General features: G+C 43.2%; 1 long non-coding RNA gene across 1 annotated transcript in view; it reads left to right on the forward strand.

Annotated features, from left to right (window-relative positions):
* Positions 1-2,748, forward strand: part of LOC121685289 — a 23,318-nt gene extending 20,570 nt beyond the window's left edge. The window contains exon 4 of the long non-coding RNA XR_006023323.1: positions 2,575-2,748. This is a non-coding gene — a long non-coding RNA (uncharacterized LOC121685289). The remainder of the gene's footprint in view (positions 1-2,574) is intronic.
* The last annotated feature ends 4,291 nt before the right edge of the window (positions 2,749-7,039 follow it).

Raw genomic sequence — 7,039 nt, forward strand, 5'->3', positions numbered from 1 at the left:
TACAGTAACAAAGTATTTGTACTTTGTTATATTCCACCACTGTTCAGCACAGATGCTTGGTACCCCCCCCCCCCACACACACACACACACACACACTCACAGACACACACACACTCAGGCCAGGTGAATTCCCAGAATCCTCAATTCCCACAAACACACAGCCCTATACTAACACATTCAGAAATTCTCACACCCACATGTTCAGAAATAGACTACTAGGTCTGCACTATGGTGCGTTTGAAAGGTTTCTGTGTGAAACAGAACTGTGCAAAACATGAAAAAAGTCAGACAGATTGCACAATATAATAGAAGTTAATGGTATTTGTAAGTCCAGATATTTTATTATAACAAATTATCTGATGACAGAGGAGTTCAGTGGAAGTTCTTAATACAGACAGAGACCACTAATATGGGCAGGACTGTTAGGAGAACATGAGCTTTTGAGAACAGTCTATTCGTTTAACAATGGACTAGAGTATACTGACCACAACAACAAATTGCAATGGGAAATGCAGTGAAAGAAATGACTAAGAGAAAATTGGCAGAGGAGAACGTATGACATCAACAGTCAACAAACCCTGAGAACAAGTAGGTCTACACACAGTTTATTTGAATACACACACATATAGGTATGATTCTGAAAACAGTTTTCTGTTTTCAAGTTATGGTTTCAGGGACATTTACGTAAATGTATGTCAGTATTTTAAGGTCTTTCAGTTTCATAGAAGTTAACATTATGAACATTTTTAAGGACATCATGTCTTTCTCTCACACACACACACACCCACACAGACCCACACACCCACACACCCACACAAAAACTCCCTTGACTTGTTCCCTGAGCTCTGCACTATAGGTGTTGCCCAGCTCTGGCCTGCATCCTTCAGCTCATCATCTCTTCTTCAGGCGATCCAGGCAGGGCCACGACCACAGTCAGCACAGTAGACTTTTACTGACTGTCCAGTTCAAACAGGGGTCACTATCAGACGCCTTCACACTCAGTCCTGCTAGCTTTGGCTATTTGTGTTTGACTAATTGTGTGATGTGTGTACTGAGAGGGAGATGATGATGATAAACATGCACAGAGATGATTCAGACCTTGTGGTGTGACTTGTGACCGGGGTGGGGTGGGGGTGGGGGTAAATGTTACCATAGGTTCTGAACTTGGAGAACCTGTAGAACTGGCCGACTCCCCAAATAAGACATGAATCTGTCAGGCGATTTCAAACGGCTCATTCTGGCATCATTTTGACCTACGTAGCACGTGGCTTTACTTTCCATTAGCTAACTGATGAGCAATCGAGTCACTCAGCTTATGTACTAAGCATTTATTATATGCTCATATCAGCATTACAAAGCACTTGAAAACAACCACTTGAGAAAAAAAAAACATTGTAAACACAATGCTATGAAAATTGCATTGTTGTTTCCTTGATGTTGTTCATTGTTGCCTTAAGTGCCATATAAGGAAGAAAAGCAGAGAAGGGAGTTTGTTTTGCTTTCGAGTTTTCAAGTTTATGGGACTCAGCTGTGCAGATATGAAGGGTTTGGGACTAGTGTGGAGAAAACAGCGTGTCTTAACTAGACTTCCAAGGACATTCCTGGGACAGACTGAGGCCTCTGCAGCAGGGAGTGAGGAGAAGCAACAGTGACACATGACAACACTCTCCATCTGCCTCAACTCTCCAGGACGCCACATCTTACCCAGATAATCAAAGCTCAGTCAAAAAGAGACTCTATATGGGGAATTAACACTGTTTCTTCATAACAATGAGAGAACACAAACAAACACACACACGCACACACACACACACACACTTAGGTTTGACTCAATTCAAGTTAGCTTTACATGTAGTACTTCATATTAATACAAAGTAATGCATTTAATACCGTAGATTTAGTTTACAATAAAATTATCATGTACCTACAGCTGACCAACCTCAGACCTACAACATACATAACATAAGATATGCTTAGCACAAATAAATAAATACATAAGAAAAGAAAGAAAAGATTAGATATTTACTTATCATCAAGTCCAGGTTGAGTCCAGGTACGGCTCGGGAAAGGTCAGGGCTTTGCTGGAAGTAGCTGTCAATTACTATACCTATTAGGTTCAAGTTGGTCTCTATTCACAAATCGAAATTTCTCAAATAACACTTATGCAGAAAACACCCACCCACTCATCTGTTCAATGTGAAATGTAGTCATTAGTGCATATTTACACATCTCCCACCAGACTGTGTGCTTGTGAACCAGACCTGCACAAAAGCATTTTAAAGGGCCATTCTGCACCCTGCTGAAAAAACAGCTAGAAACCAGCTTATGCTGGTAACTGGTTTTAGCTGGACTTTGCTGGTTTACTTACAGCTCTTGCTGGTCTTTGCTGGTTGGGACTGAGGAAGCTGGTCATGCTGGTGTGACCAGCCTGTCATGTCGGATACAGCTTGTGTACAGTAAGATGGTCATGCTGGTGACCAGCCTGCCAAGCTTGACATTGTTGGTGTAAGATGGTCATGCTGGTTTGCTAGAATGACCAACTGATACTGTAATCTGGCATGGCCAGCGATATAGATCATCAACACCAACTAAAATGACCAGCTTGAGGTGGTACAACAAGCAAAACCAGTTGAATCACCATCCTAAAATTGGGTAAACCAGCTGAAAGTATGTTTTCGCAAGACATTTGCTGGTCGAACTGGTCAACCATTATAGGGTGGTCAAACAAGCTGGTCAACCAGCAAACCACCTTAAGCTGGTCAGGCTGTTTTTTTTCAGCAAGGCAGTCATTTCTTTGCCGATTTCTCACTTTTGATGTCAAATTTTTCTCTACGGAGCTCCCCCTACAGCTTTGGGGTACATATTTCCCAACTGTCTCTTTGGTCTTTCCTCTGGCTCTGCCATGATGAACAAAAAAATGAAGCCATCTTATAGCTAGCTGGCATGGCTAACCGGTGCTTGAGGGGATCATGTGTGTGTCCAGAGAATTTTAAGCATTTTGTGTTTCTCGCTCGTTCTCGCTTCTCACAGGACTCCCTGATTCAGACACAGCCGGGACGCTAGTGCAGATTTTCCGCTAGGACACGGTAGGGGGAACAGGTAAAGCTGCCATTCTCTCCACAACAGGTCATTTAATCATCACAATGATTTCTAAACTGTTTTATTAAGTTGAAGATGTTGCATAGGGGGCCTTTAAATGAGTAATTTCAAGTCAATCAAATTCACAGGATGTGAAGACTCTGTGGGCTTGGCTAGGATAAGGCAAAAGAATCAACAATAAAAATAGTGTGAATCATTTTCCCTGATGTCGCTCCCCCAACCACACACAGCCCTCCTCCTCAGATTTCACCTCAGGCTCCTCTGTTAGTCAGTAGTGCTCCTCTTAACCACACGACCACTCTTTACCTTTAGACACTGAAGCTCCTCCGTCTAATTCTAGAAGCTGATGTCAACTCTCCTATCGGCTGCGACAGGAGGAAGAGAAACTGGGACCACGCCAGTGTCAGAAGTGACCGTTCACTCTGGCCCTTGTCTGATTCAACTGTTAGGCAAATCTTACTGACACAGCTCTGACCGCAACACATGGCTAAATTTACGCGTGCTTACTCATGACCATACACACACTCTGCATCTGACCGTATGTGCCTGTGTGTCTGTGTGTGTGTACGTGTGTCTGTGTGTGTGGCCCTGTCCAGAGAAGTCTAAAGGCCTGGGAGGTTCACAGGAGTGGCTGCTGACTGTGGACTGTAAAAAGATGGACTTCTGTGCTCTGAAGCACGTAGTTGTTTGACTCTAGTCAAAGTGCAACAGGACAAAGGTTGCTGTTTTATATTCTCTCTCTCTCTCTCTCTCTCTCTCTCTCTGTGTGTGTGTGTGTGTGTGAAAGAGTAAACTGATTGGTAACAGTTTGATTCCCAGAAAGTGTGGGATGCAATGAATGGATTTATTGAATCATGACTCATGAACACAAACAATGCCATATACTAGGAGGACTAGACTAATTGACACAGATACAACTAACGTATTGCTATGGACTGTCATAACTGCACGGCACACACACACACACACACACACACACACACACACACACACACACACACACACACACACACACACACAGCCACACAGACGTAAACCTTTCATCTTTCATCATTGGTGTATGTTGATTGTAAGTTAGGCATTAGTCAGATAATGGTCCATAAATGATGGATCAGAGTGGCTATTAGATAAGGTTTACAGTAAGTACCATCTATTCCTCTACTCATTCACAACTGGGATACTTATTGTCAGTCATGATGGTGTCCAGTGTGTGTGTCTATATGTGTGAGTATGGTTGTGTGTGTATTTATGTGTGTGAGTGTGGTTGTTTGAGATTTTAGGTGGAGGTCAAGGAACACATGTTCCATTGTCCTCTTTCTCAATTTGTCACACACACACACACACACACACGCATATACACACACACACACGCATATACACACACACACACACACACACACACAGGATATGCAGCACGCTCAAGGTCACATTTTTTTCACCATTAATAAAGTCTGAGGAAAACAAAACACACTTTTGGAAACAGCTGGTTAGCGCTCCTTTATAAATAACTGAGTGGAATGGCCTATACAGTAAATCTTAAAACACACACACACACACACACACAACCAACCACCCCTGCCCACACACACACTCCCACACACAAACACACACACACACACACACACACACATTTCCGAACCACATGTTTGGTATCTTTTTTCACCGGAATAAACGAAGGCTTAATGCAATGTTTGTGGTAATGAGAGGTGTCTCCTGGGTTTGATGTCTCAACTGTGTGATTAACCTGCACAAGGCCTGTGGTGGCTGCCAAGCATGGACCTACCTGTGTAAACACAACAGCCACTCCCCACCCCAGTCCACGCACTGGAAATCCCCATTTAAATAGCTAGGGTGAGTTCCCTGTGAATGTGGTGTGTGTGTGTGTGTGTGTGACAGAGAGAAAGAGAGAGAGAGAGAGAGAGAGAGAGAGAGAGAGAGAGCGGTTGTTCTTACGGGAACACTGTATGCATATACTGTATGTGTGTGTGTGCATGTTCATTAGCATATTTTAATGCAATATATGAATGTTATACTGTGTGTGTGTGTCTGTGCGGTGTGTGTGTGTGTGTGTGTGAATATTACTGACACAACAGAATTCCTTTGGAGTTTGGTGAACATCTGTGTGGAAGTTGTCTGGAAGTTATGGCACAGGAAAGCAGCCCCTGCTGTGTGTGTGTGTGTGTGTGTGTGTGTGTGTGTGTTGCAGGAACCCTCACCACAGGATCTTATTTATGTTCCCTGGCAGGATGGATGGCAGGACAGACAGCAAGGGGTCTCTCTCTCTCTCTCTCTCTCTCTCTCTCTCTCTCTTCTCTCTCTCTCTCTCTTGAATCTTTCTTTCTTTTCTTCCTCTCTCCTGTGATCATCTGGTTTTGTTACCACCCTCTTACATACCACTGGAAATGGCCCAGCGGGGAGGCCAAGACAGGAAATGACATCACAGAACAGGACATTTTGCACCTGGCTGCTATTTCTCTAAGCTCTCGGAGTTCACATATGTATCCTTGAGGGACAGGCATGACATTTCTTATGGAGTGTGTGTGTGTGTGCGTGTGTGTGTGTGTGTGTCATGTTTGCGACATGATTTGACTCCACAGTATGCTTTGTTGTACTGTGGGATTTGTGTGTGCATTTGTGTGCACTTGAGTGTGTAAGTAGCATGATATTGCTTGCAACTCTAAGAACAACTTTGGCTGAAAGAGAGCGACATGCACACACACACACACACGCACACACACACACACACACACCTGGCCAAACACTTGGCATAATGCTTTCTGTATGCTGTTGTTGTCACTTGTCAGGTTGCTGTGTCTTGGCCTATCAGTCAGGCCATCTGAGATGTGAGGCATCTGTGTTCATGATCTAAACTCGCCCATATCATAACCACAGGCCTGTGACACGGAATGTGCTTCCACATGCCTTTGTGGATTAAAATACTCACACTCACCCACACCCACACACACACACACACACACACACACTCACACACACACACACACACACACACACACACACACTCACACACACACACACACACACACACACACACACACACACATACACACACAGACACACACACACACACACACACACAATTGCTATAAGACTACAAGGGAGGCTCCACCTTCTCTAAAATATCATGGAAAATGGGGTCAAAAACTAGCCTACTGCATTTACATAACTATTCCAACTAGAAAGTTTGGCTAGTTGGCTAGTTCGTTCAACAATACGTTTTCACCAGCTGTTTATTGTCCTTTTTTCTCATACATTGCTCTGACGACACAATCCATTTCAAAAACCCGTTGGAACCCAAACCAACTGAACTTTCAATGGCACTTCAGAATGGACTGATCTCAGTGTGGAAAAGCTATAGACATTTATTGGACAAATGACCCAATATCATCATTTCTAGAGAAGAATGGCATCTCAGGGAGTGAATGGGGCAGTGGGATGGCCTGGACGCTGAGCCTCTGTGTGATGATTGGAGAAACCTTCAAAGTGGCTGGACTCTTTTTGATTGACCGCGTTTAGGCCAAACAGCGATCGGAGGGAGAGTTTTCAAGTTCAGTCCATGCTTTGCGGAGTGTAGGCAGGTGAAGTCAAGAGGCAAGAATATTAAATTCTGATATATTTGTCAGTAGCTAACCCTTACAGAAATTTCAAATGTTTCAGAAATTTGCGGCAAGGTCATATTTTCACATACAAATTAGGTTTTTGGCCAACAGTTGTGGTTTTGGCAATGTTGCAGCAAATCTGTTGCAATGACATATGCAAATTAGGTTTGTGACCAGAAGTTCACTGGAAGTTTGCCATTATTGGCTAAGTTTGGTGGCAATAACTACAGTCACAGAGTGGTGGTTTAGCCCTCAAAGAACAATATAATACCTTAATATTAGTTTAATAACAATATAGCACCTTGATAATATTAGTTTAATAT

Source organism: Alosa sapidissima, chromosome 16 (assembly GCF_018492685.1).
Source record: "Alosa sapidissima isolate fAloSap1 chromosome 16, fAloSap1.pri, whole genome shotgun sequence".
Classification (NCBI taxonomy): Eukaryota; Metazoa; Chordata; class Actinopteri; order Clupeiformes; family Clupeidae; genus Alosa; species Alosa sapidissima.